Below are 13,264 nucleotides of genomic sequence, written 5' to 3' on the forward strand. Positions count from 1 at the left end.
CTTGGGTTCACCAGTAGAGAGATGAGGAGCGGGGCTTAAACCAAGCCTTGGGTTCACCAGTAGAGAGATGAGGAGCGGGGCTTGAACCAAGCCTTGGGTTCACCAGTAGAGAGATGAGGAGCGGGGCTTGAACCAAGCCTTGGGTTCACCAGTAGAGAGATGAGGAGCGGGGCTTAAACCAAGCCTTGGGTTCACCAGTAGAGAGATGAGGAGCGGGGCTTGAACCAAGCCTTGGGTTCACCAGATGAGAGATGAGGAGCGGGGCTTGAACCAAGCCTTGGGTTCATCAGTAGAGTCATTCCTTGAGGATATCCTGGGTTCCTAAATTCATCAATAATTCTATGAGAGTATACTACTATTACTACTGTTATATGACAGAGCCACAATCTAAATCTATGATATATCCATCTTGTTGATGTCTTTCTATTAGCTGTCGATTACACTGTGTACTTAGCCTCTGACCTTTATTGTTCTTTCATTGACAATTAATATGTTGTGAATAAATGGTAAATAGATTTTTTTGTTGTTCGTGTAATTTACTGGTTAAGGATGTAGCTACCAGTTGTACAATGACATTAACACACACACACACACACACACACACACACACACACAATTTCTCCCATTAACACACACACACTTTCTCGCAATAACACACACACACACACACTTTCTCGCATTAACACACACATACATACAGTGGGGAGAACAAGTATTTGATACACTGCTGATTTTGCAGGTTTTCCTACTTACAAAGCATGTAGAAGTCTGTAATTTGTATCATAGGTACACTTCAACTGTGAGTGACGGAATCTAAAACAAAAATCCAGAAAATCACATTGTAGGATTTTTTATAATTAATTTGCATTTTATTGCATGACATAAGTATTTGATCACCTACCAACCAGAAAGGGCCCAATTTGGACATTTTCACTTAGGGGTGTACTCACGTTTGTTGCCAGCGGTTTAGACATTAATGGCTGTGTGTTGAGTTATTTTGTGGGGACAGCAAATTTACACTGTTATACAAGCTGTACACTCACTACTTTACATTGTAGCAAAGTGTCATTGAAAAGATATAATCAAATATTTGCAGAAATGTGAGGGGTGTACTCACTTTTGTGAGATAATGTATGTGTATATATATACACCACACACACACTTTCAGAAGCACACACATTCACAAACACACACATACCCACACAGCTTTGACCTTTCGTCCATCTCTCTACTGTGATGATCTGACGGTTCACCAGATTATAGAACCATGACAGATATACTCTCACACCCAACACTCTTCACAATCACCTGTGTGTGTGTGTGTGTGTGTGTGTGTGTGTGTGTGTGTGTGTGTGTGTGTGTGTGTGTGTATTTGTGTGAGAGTGGGAGAATGAGTGATATAAACATGGTCCTCAGCTGTCGTGCCCCCTACTTTCACCCAGCAGCTCTCTCACATCAGAATAATTATTTCTAAACAAAGCGTATTTAATCGACTGAGCACCTCCCTGGCAGCTTCCGTCTGGTGAGAGCTGCGTGACAGCTCCTCCTAAATTACAAATATCAATCTGCCACAGCATGCAGGAGCAGACCTGGCAAACTCCTCACAGGGGTCCCCCATCAAAATGCTCCCCATCAAAATAATGCCATCAAAACATTCCTTTACCCTTCTCTCACCACGCACCAACCCATCAATCACATCTAAACCCATCAATCACATCTAAACCCATCAATCACATCTAAACCAAACACTCACATCTAAACCAAACACTCACATCTAAACCAAACATCCATATCTAAACCAAACATCCATATCTACAGTAAATCTAACACACTTACCTAAACCACTCATTTGTAAATCTCTCACATATCTAAACCAAACACTCATATCGAAACCTAACAGACGTATCTAAACCAAACAGAGGTATCTAAACCACACACCCCCATGTTCATTGGCTCTGAATAATAACAATCACAGTAAGATATAAAGGATGATCCTTTACAGCAATATGGCTCAACAGTAAATTTCCCCCAAACTATTGAAACTGCAACTGCAGCATCAAATAAAACCATGTGATGTGATATGGTGGTATATCTACGGACTATAAGAATAGTAATATTCTCAAACAGCGGTCGGTGGCAGGATAAGCTGATACTGCGTCCAGTAATGCAGTGCCGCTGAAGAAGAAGAAATCTTGCTGTACTAAAAAACAACCGTTGACACACTGTGGACGACGTAAGGTGAGATAAGTTGAGATAGTTCCCCGGCATTGCATGTGTATAGGACACACAAACTGTAATTAAATTTGCAAACTAACATCTCAATTATAATTAAAGTTGACACGTTTTCATGTGGTCAGGTCCCTATTCAAAATGTTAACCATCTTCACTTGGCCTTACAGGTAGGGAGGTCAGACGTTCTTGCGGTTGTCAAAAAAGACCGTTTAAAAATCTAGTTTTGAAGATTTCTTTTCTTAGCCGTTTTGTTCCTTCAAGAGCCCGTAGAATTCCAATGGCCCATTTGATTACACTGCGAGTAGAACGCTGACTTCCCTATTAAGCGGCAAAAAAAACTCTCTCTTGAAAGGTTTTGTACACCTTCTTGTGACTTGAATAATCATTAAGTAATTGATTTACATATTGTATTACTTTGGTATTCTGGAAGAGTTACGTTAGTGATGTGACGTTAATACCCAACGTTAGCTAAGCACAAAACAACAGGCTCACGTCGGTCAAGCACGGAATATAACAAAATTATACGAAGTGCTTTGCATGGTTTATAGAGAAAATGTATCAATGAAAAGGAGACGTGATATAAAAGACTACTTGATCAAGGAAAAAGCCATATGGCATGGACATACCATACCATAGATATACTACTATGCTGTTTGCACGAATACAGAAGAGCACTTCATAATGTGTTTCTCAGTGAATTCAAATCAAGCTTTAGATGTAGGTTTTATTGTTATTGACTCACCAGAGACCCATTGTAGAATTTTTCTATATTAAGATTTTTTATGTGGACAAAAATGGGCTAGAAGGAATTAACATACTCCTGTATGAAGAATATTTACCAAAAACATCATTAAAAAGCAGAATAGATTTTCCCATACCTATTGTCTAGATGAACACATGAACAACAAGATGTCAGTACACATTCCAATAATGCAATTTAAGGAAACACAGTGTTTCTATTACTCTGATGCACATTACTTAAACTTAGTACAAAACAATAAACCGGGCAAGCCTAATTCAGCCGGCCTGCAATATAAATGGCTGCCCTCTCCAGATTCGAACATGGGTTGCCCACGTGAAAGATTGCGTTGTTAACCACCAAACTTTTGGAGCTGTATATTGTGTCAGTATGACCTCGTATCTATCCTGAACAAATCCTCTTTTGCCACTGGCCGTTTTAATAGTTAATTGAGCAATTGCTAACAAGACTGAAGACTAACTATTCCATGCCAGAAACAATCGCAATATAACCATATACAGTTTCATTTAAGGCTTACTATAACGTAACTACAGTATGTTAAGCCAGCAAATGTGTTTATCTATCCTGACCCAAAATGCATGCGTACTTTGAAAAATCCACCAGAAACAGACGCAATATAACCTTAATCTGTTTTATTTCAGGCTTACTATAAGGTAGATACTATACGGAATAATACAATATGGTATACATGGTTCGTCGGTATGGAATAATTCATAATGCATACTTCTCTTCGTCTGAGAGGAGATATGAACTCGGGACCTATAGTTCACAAGTCTGCATCTCTAACCACTACGCTATTTAACAAGGGGTAGTCAGTCAGTCACTCAGTCACTCAGTAAGAGGACATTCGCTCTTCTTGGCCGGATCCGTTTACGCGGTCCAGCAAAAATAGTCAATAACAGCATTCATTCATACCTAAACCAAACACTCATATCTAAACCGAACAATCATATCTAAACCAAACACTCATATCTAAACCAATCAGCATTCACACCAAAACACTCACATCAAATGTAGTATTTATAAAATTACCCTTCAAAGTTTACTCCATAGGAGGTATGAGTAATAAAGAGAGAGCAAGTTTCAAAAGGTTTTTCCTCATTTGTTTTCTTTTTAAATAGGAGACATAGGAGGATGCTTTTGCTTTCAGGTAGCTGAAGGGCAAAACAATGCCTTGGAAGTAAGGTGTTGACTGTCTGTTAATCTGGCGTGGCCTGCGGGAGGAACAGGGAACAGACCAGCCAAGTGGTGCCAGAACATTGCAAATTGGCTTGAAAGCGACAGAGTAGCATTGGAACTTGCCGAGGCATTGTGACTGGGGTTGGATGAGGGGGCGGTGAACATGTTCAGGCTCTAAGGCTTTAGGGTTCAATCCCAACTTAGCTAACAATGTGGCAAAATGTTAAACGGCCATCTACCTTCCTCTTAAGTACACCAAATATAGAATTAGATTTTGAAAAGAAACCAGGATAGCTTATTGGAACAGATGCCATGAACACCGCAGGCACCAATCTGCTCTGCTGGTTGTCAACCCAGTCACTGAATGTGTTTGCCTGGTCGCCGAGCCCTGTTCCTGTTCTGCTTGCAATCCCAGGACCGGCTTTTTCCGGATCAACCAGATAATACTCACTACGGGACCCCCTCAAAGTGGTTGGGCCTGATTCAATCAATGGACCACAAGGCATTCAATTCAAGGCCTGCGTGTAGGCACTCCACAGCTCAGTCCTCAGGAGGGCTGCACCGGCATCAGAACACCGTAGCCTGGCGTTCTGACACCAAGGCATGTTATCTAACGGTGTTGTCAAGCGACCAAGTAAAGGCGGGAAGACTTCTCAAAAAGGAGCACGCTTGCAGAACCTTTGGAGAATTCCCCTGTGTTATGCTCACACTGACCTCATTCACCATATTCACTTGCTCACACACACACAGACACACACACACACACACAGACACACACACACACACAGACACACACCACTGATGTCACAAAGTAACATGATAATGGAGAGGTTTACAAAATATCAGAGGCGTGCCACCTCCTCGATTAAGCGCCTGGAATCCCGATGAATCTACTGCCTCCACAGAACACCCTGCTCAGACTCACTGCAACACAACAGGCCTACCTGAGTCCTTAAAAGCTAAATGATCACTTGACTATAATTACATGGGGGCTTCACAACAGCCCCCAGTCTACACAGAGGGGAGGCCCCACAAGACTTTCAAACACAATTGCAGGTTAATGAATGAACGGACCCCACTAGGAGAGCTACATGGTTCCCCGCGGGACAGAGCTTCATTACACGTAAAACCATGACATGTCTGGACGTTAAATGTCAGAGCTCAATACACAAACAGTTAGATATGTGGTGGAATGCAATTTTAAACATGATGGTAGGACAGATTTCCACCAGAAGAACAGATACTTTTTTCCCATGAGCCAGGATTGTCAAAAGGCATCATTGGGGAAAACTTGGTCTTAACTAAAAACCCCATGAAATTATATGGTTTCACATCCATCAAGGAAAAAAAACCATTCACCTAAACTTGACATACAACATACAACTTCTACAGACTTAAATTAGACATGCTCATATTAACGAATTACCTGGTTCAGAACATTTAATTGTTCCCATCCACATCCTCAAAAGTGGATGACCTGGTCAAATTACACAGTGGTACCGTCACTGATCCAGCCCTGATCACAAACAAACCCAGTCATGGGTAGGTATTCCGTGTTTACACAAAAGGGATGCTGGGAAATATGGAAATATTAATTCACAACTGCTTAAACAAGTCCTGAACCAGTATTTAGAGCCTTAAGAGCATAATATGTCTAATGTTACAGCAAGTACAAATATTATTGTGTTTACAATTTAATCACACTGTAAAAATAACCTTAAAATCATCGTGCTGGTTCCCTAAATGGTGCACACTTTAAAACATTTGAAATCGGTACTGCTTTGCTTGGAATATGTAGTACCAACAGAAGGCACGTTGCGCCATAGTCTATAGAAGTATCATTTTGCATGTTATGACCAACACGACAGAGAGTGTGGTGTAGGATAAGAGGCCCCTCGGAAGGTCTGTGCACGGTACTGGGTGTAGGATACAGTAGGCTATAACTCCGCAACTGTGCATGCTGAGTCAGCGTATTTCCATGTATCAACTGTTGTGTGACCTACTGTGGCTTATGTCGTTACAGATGGAGCTGTCCATTTCAGCACCCCGTGCAAAAGAAGACCGGCGAAAGCCGCACATTATATTTGCGCTTCCACAATTTTTTTAAATTGTGAATCCCTTTGTATTTCCCTTCATATATCTTAATGATAGCATGTGCCATTACGCGTTACCATACATGCAAAGAGAGAGAGAGTGAGCGAGAGTGAGAGAGAGTGAGAGAGAGAGAGAATGGCCCACTTCCAACCGGTCTTGGTCACATCGAGACGAAGACGTGCGGGTGGGTCTGGCTAACATACTCCCTAAAAGCATTGTCTGATCTGCTTATCGTTCTCTGGCTTTCTTGGAATGGTAACACAATACAAACATTAACACAATACAAAAACAGTAACACAATACACAAAACAGTAACACAATACAAACATGAAGTCTTAGGGTTAGCGTTTGAAGACCGATGGGCTTGGCAGTGTTCAGCAGCCTATTCATTGGATATGCAGTTGTGAGCTTCGCCATTTATTCTAATAAAGACGCACTTCCCAAAATAGGATCATCATCAATCAAGCACCCTAATCCCTGCGTCATGCGTCTATCGTACGCACGGTTCCCCCCGGGAGGTTGCGCAGTTTTATTCTCCAGGGACAAGCTTATCCACACCGCGATTACCCACGGGGAGACTTGCTGTGTGAAGCAGGGAAATTGCACACGGTTGTCATACCACAACCACCATGTTGTCAAAAAATACAGTAGAGCTCGCGAAAATGAGGCATACGACCTTATGTAGGCTATTTGAAAATTGTCTAGCATAGAATCACCCCTACGCCTGCCATTAACTAGTCTCTATCGGGAACTTAAGCCTTGTGTGTCACCTGAATACAATTTACAATTCTAATATGTGCTGTTTCCTAGCCTATTCATCATATTGCAATTCCATATGAAATGAATGGCGAAGTAGCCTAGCCCATGCGTTTTCATAGCCAGTAAACAGTGATACACGTGCAGTAGCCTCCCGGTGTGTGTGTGTGTGTATGTGTGTGAGAGAGAGAGAGCGTCTCTTTCTCTCTCTGACTGGTGCACCCCCATCCTCGCGCGCAGAAACACACGCACACAAAATCAACATGCGCGCATGACAAAAGCTCACACAGATAAGGGTCGATAGAGAGAACGCAAGAGGGAAGGAACTAGAGAGTGAGACCCACTGTGAACCCACTGAGAAAAAAAGTTGCTATGAATAATGTTGAAACAAACAAACAAAAGCAAGTAATCTCCTGAAATGTGCCACGTTTGTATACATTACCCAAAGCCAGGATTCAGCATGTGGCTTACCTACAGGGGAAACGCCGCTACTTCCTTCACACCTTTATCTAAATCCTCTCACAGCTTCCCTAAGCCGCCGGGCTAATATGTGAAACTGCACTGCAGTGTCTCTTCTACCATCCCCTCACTGGAGCTCTTCGTTCTACAAGCCATGGCAACCGGCGTCCACCTTACGCTTGGTGGCATTCATTGGGGGCTATATGGACTTAAGTAAAAAAAATAAACTATTAAAAAAATATAAACCGTGGGAAATCTCGTCAGCGAACGGAGAAAGTCTGAGAGTCTGTTTATTTGTTGTGCCCCATTTCCCCCTTGTAGCCTACCGAGTCTCCGGCGGCAGGTGCTCAACTTCACCCAGCCATTTTCAGTCACAAGCTTGAGACGGTCACAGACTGGACTAGACTGTGCGCCCCTTAATGGACAAATATTACACTCTAGACAGTGATTTGCTGATATTGTTTCAGAATAGCTGCTGCAACTTCATATTGGCTACCATGCAGCCTATTTCCCCCGTTCGTCGAAAAGCAGAGCAAGAGCCGATCAATGCGTTGACGCAATCAAACGAAGTAGCAATTTAATTAAGGACCAAGCAACTAGTAAACCTCAAAGAGTGCAAGTCTGCGGAAACCAGAGGAGAAATTGGCTTACCTTCAAATCGCTTTCCAAAATGGTCCGATAGCGTTCGTCAGTCAATGTGGAAAGCCTTGGACATCACAGCAACCGGAGAACCAGAGAGAACCCGTTTCCATGGAGTGCCAGGGTGCCACCGAAGAAATGTATTTTAACAAGATCACCCATTCAGGCGATAGCCGAGGTTTAATCCAAAGAGAAAGATGTGGATCTTTTTTTCTCCTCTCAGATGAATGAAAAAGTGTCAAGCTTTCCCATCATACACAGACGTGAATATGCGCGCGGTAATGGAAAAGCAGGGTAATAAAAATAAAATAACATAGGATCAAGTAGAAAAAAGTAGAAAAAGATTACATTTAGTCTACAAAACGGGAGAAATGGAAACGCGTAGCCTATTGAACTCTCCCCTAAATCCAACTGCTCGTTTTGCGCCAAATGAGGTTCGGTCAGGAATTCTCCGGAGGGTGCCCGACCATCCCAAACGCGCCAGTGCGCACTCAGCTAAGCCGCGCCACGCCGCAGACGGGAAAATAAATGTATGGATGTATTCGCAAGTATCCTGTATTGCCAGATTCAACGGGTGGAGGAGGTGGGGGTCCTCCACAGCCCCGCTATGTAGATGCAATGCTCATATCTTGCTCTACTGAGGGAACTCTTCCCGGTCCTAGTGCCTTCTGAGCGTCGCTGCGTTCAACAAGCGCCTACGCGACTCCTGCATTCTGTTTTGCTCGCTGATTTGAAGGGAAAGCTTAAATTATAGAGGGGAAAACAATCCGTAGATCATTTCAACCTCAAATCGAATAGTGCGAGTGGGCGGTGGTGTACTATTCATCTTCAAAGAGAAATAACGAGACAGAGAAAAACAGAAGGCAAGGACAGTATTTTAATAACGTTGATATTCTAAACGAATCACCTAATTTCCAAAGCTTCTCGAAAGGTCGGAATACACCTATATACACCACGCAGACAAAGCAAATCATTTTTTTTAAACCTTCTAGTAATTTCTTGCAGTTACTTGCTCTTTTGGGTTTTAGGCTGGGTGTCTGTATAGGCACTTCATGACAACTGCTGATGTAAGGAGTGGTTTTATAAAATACATATGATTTATTGAGCAATGAAACCACAGACTTCGTGAAGTTGCACTGTCTAGATGCGGCAGAAGTTGGGCGCAGACCAATGTCAAGAGTTGTTACCGTGTTGGCCATGATTCCGGTCAATTAGATGGTTGCTCTACATATCTAGCATTATCCATAGGGGACTACGTTTTCACTTTTTTTCTTCTTTATCAATACGGTATGATGTGATATGACAGGCCGTTGGAATGAGATATTATAAATGACAACTGACATCTTTGAATGGCGTTGACATGTCTTACTTATTGGTTATATAACCATCCTTGTACCCACAGCAATGTCAACGGAACTGCTGTAAAATCTAAATGCACCAGACTGTATGCCGTCACACAAAGGTAAAAACAATGTCCCAAGTTCTTGCTTTGTGTGTATGCATACATTAATTATATATAATTATATATTATATATTAAATATACACACGTGTGTGCGCGCGCGCATATATGTATTATTGTGTCTGTGTGTTTCCTCGGGACGGTACCCTGTCATGGCAGTGGTTGAATCACGGTCTGTGAGTTGAATATTGATGAGGTGGCTTAGAAGGGAAGAAAGGCTACCATAGAGGAGACCTCAACACACACACACACACGCTACCAGGGGGCAAGAAGGGGCTTATCCCCCCAGTAGAATTTTCGGCCCCCCCAGTTTAGTTCTGCCCCCCCCCCCCCCCCCCCCCGTTTAAGTTTCAAATACCCTATAACAGTGACGCCGACGGGGGAAGACAACAGTGAACGTTGTCCCGGGCCCAGGCCTGGGGGGGCATTTGGTTGGCTTAAATATAATTATTAATTAGTCAGTCAGTGTTAGTATTCAGCACTATTGAGAAAGTTACAGTTATTGAACATAAGAACGGCACTGATGAAGGGATTCATGTTTTTTCTCTTTGCCAAAGGGACCTAAGTTCGCTTACTATAAGAAACTATAATGGCAGCTGGGGACCAGGACGGCAAACTGTCAATTCCTCCCTTGTCTACTACAGTATGCACTACTACAATGGCAAACAAGCAAAAGAAGACAGACCAACTCTCGATAGCTAGCTACCAGGAACCCTAAGCTAACGTTAGCAAGGCTAAGAAGAACGTGGAACTCTGAGTTAGCGCTTTTTTGGCAGCGCGTAGCAACTAATTAGACTTTTATCCAAACCCACTAGCACAGGAATATTGGTTCCGATATTGAAATAACAGGCAGGTAAATAAACATGTTATTGCTTATCTCTTAATTATCAAAATAGTCTCTTATTAAAAGGACATTATTCTTAGAATTAACTATTCAGCTAACTTAAACTAAATCTGACTCTGATGGCAGCTATTGCCACCATGCAATCAAAACTAGGATCACAGAAATGGAAGGGAGAGAATTTCAAACTATGTGTAGCAGTTAAGTAATGTCTGATTATGAGTATGTTATGAACTGAAAAGATGTGCCATAATAAATTACCTCTGTTGAAAACAAAGGGATTTGAATGTGGACTAGTTAACATTAAACAATAAAACATGTATGACCTGTTTTTTGGACAGTAATATCATTACTATTTATTGCATTTTTGGCCTGTGGTTTGTGTCCAAAATGTTAAATTCTGTCCCAGGGCGTTGGACCCCTGTCTGCAGCCCTGCCTATAGAAAAATTGCCAAAAAAAAGATTAAAAGATGCCATTTTTAATCTTCGTCCTGACTCAGGGCCTGACACACACACACACACACACACACACACACACACACACACACACACACACACAGATGCTGAAATGGGAAAGGTACCTTATTCACAACATCACCACTCAGGGCAGAGTAAACTCTGGCACCTCGTGCGAGACCATACACAAAACTAAAAGCTTCCTGGGTAATCTTTTAAAAGGGTTCTTACAATGAAAAAAGTGGGGGAACATTTTTGTTCTTCAAGAAACCCTTTAATACATTTTAAAGGTTCTTCAAAGAAAGCATTCCACCATTTTAATATGAAGATGCTCTTAATGATCTTCCAATAATTATTTACTTTTATTGGAAGGTGAGGGCTTGTGTAAACACACTGTATTTATATTTTTATTTTACTGTCATTTGCTTAAATTTTGACATATTTATTTCAGTTTTTTTCAGAATGGGAGAATGCTGCTAGAATTACATATGTAAAATTACAGGGAAACACAATATATTATTTTTCCACAGATGTTGACCCCTTGTTTACAATAATAAACTGTAAGTGTCCCAGCATGCTTTGTGGCTGTTAATGTGGTTATTGTTCATTTCTTTGGAGCCAGTTTCTTGTTTCTGTCCAGGATTGGGGTGAGGAGTGGAGAGCCTTTGAGCCAATCAGAGGAGTGAAGACTATTGTGATATGTGTGATTTGCTTTAGATCCACTTCTTATTCCCTTCTCTTGTTAAAAATGTAAATAGTAAAAATATGGATATGTTATATTTGCACTGGCCTTAACTCAGGAACCTCAAAGCAGAATTTCCTGTTCCACATTTGTTCCTGTTGGAGTGTGAGTAGCAAACCTGAAGTAATCCGTTGTCATACAGGAAGAAGAGGATATAGATCGTCTTCCTCCTCCTCACCTTGCTCCTGTGATGAAACACTGTTCACATCACAGTGCTGCTCATAGCTCGCCGATTTGTCTCTCCTCTCATGTCTGTGTCATGATAACACTCAGAAACTATCTACTAATAGAATACTGCTCATCACAAGTAGTGGTATATTACCTCCTGCTTCCTGTCTCCTACCCCCTGTCTTCTGCTTCCTCTCTCCTACCTCCCTCTTCCTGTCTCCTTCCTCCTGACTCCTACTTCTTGTCTCTTACTTTCTGTCTCTCATTACAGACATATACAGGGGCCCTGTTCAAAACACATAACATTACACAGATATACAGGGGCCCTTTTCCCTCCCTCTTTCCATCCTCTCTCCCTCTCTTTCCCTTTTTTTGCTTTTTCCCTCTCTGTGTCTCTATACATCTCTCCCTCCTCCTCTCTCCCTTTCTCCCCCTCCCTCCCCATCTCTCCCTACTCTCTCCCTTTCTCCCCCTCCCTCCCCATCTCCCTCCTCCTCTCTCCCTTTCTCCCCCTCCCTCCCCATCTCTCCCTCCTCCTCTCTCCCTTTCTCCCCCTCCCTCCCCATCTCTCCCTCCTCCTGTCTCCCTTTCTCCCCCTCCCTCCCCATCTCCCTCCCTCCCTCTCTCTCAAACAGGCAGATGTTCTACAAAGGGCTGATACATGGCCCCTCTCTAATTGCAGGTTTATTTCATCGTCGGGTTGTCGGTGCCAAGCGGTTACCAAGCGGGTGCCAAATGGTTGCCAAGCGGTAGCCGTGACAGAAGGTCGAGAACTCTTTGTAATTGCCAAGATCATATAATTTCCTCATCTGCTAGCCACATCTGTGCCAACCTGGAACATTTAGCCAATACAATCAGGTAAATCAATAACACCAGGGACAAAACATAGATTTGGGCTTGTCTCATTCTATAACAACAAGGTCTCAGCACCTTCACATGGAGATATTCACATAGAGATATTTTATAGAGATATTCTTATTGCAATATTCTTATAGAGATATTCTTAGAGACTGTGCATCCAATCACAGGATTGCTCATTGACAGCCAACTGGGCTGTTACACTTTCTTCTGTTGATTTAAAATGAGGGGATGAAAGGAAGGGAGGTGAGTAAAAGCAAGAGAAAATGGTGTAGAGGAGGATGAAGAGGATGAGAGGACGATGGAGAGGAAGATGGAAAGGAGCGCGAAGGATGGGAAAGAGGAAAAGAAGAGGAGGATGGAGATCAAGATGGAAATGAGAGAGAAGGATGACGAGGAGGAGAAAAGGATAATAAAGGCAATGTAATTTACCTTTCCTGACAGTTACTTCACTGAGGAAAATGTACTTAGTATTATTGGGTTGTGTGGTCGTCCCACCAGCCATCTAAAAATGAATGAGTGTCTCTGGATAAGAGCGTCTGCTAAGTGACTAAAATGATAATGTAAGAGAGGAAGACGATGAAAGAAGAGAGAAGGATGGAGAGAGGGGGATGGAAAGG

The 13,264-nt window shown here is 42.3% G+C and overlaps 1 protein-coding gene across 5 annotated transcripts in view; it reads right to left on the reverse strand.

Annotated features, from left to right (window-relative positions):
• il1rapl1a (interleukin 1 receptor accessory protein-like 1a) overlaps positions 1-9,008 on the reverse strand; it is a 244,764-nt gene extending 235,756 nt beyond the window's left edge. For 4 of the 5 annotated variants that reach the window (XM_013137830.4, XM_013137829.4, XM_020054754.3 and 1 more), the window contains exon 1: positions 8,132-9,008. The gene's annotated coding sequence lies outside the window, so the exon portion shown is untranslated. Of the gene's footprint in view, positions 1-7,492; positions 7,561-8,131 lie in introns of those variants that run through there. The other variant, XM_020054753.3, reaches the window with a different exon arrangement.
• Positions 9,009-13,264: the final 4,256 nt, after the last annotated feature.

The sequence above is a fragment of the Esox lucius genome, chromosome 16 (assembly GCF_011004845.1).
Source record: "Esox lucius isolate fEsoLuc1 chromosome 16, fEsoLuc1.pri, whole genome shotgun sequence".
NCBI lineage: Eukaryota > Metazoa > Chordata > Actinopteri > Esociformes > Esocidae > Esox > Esox lucius.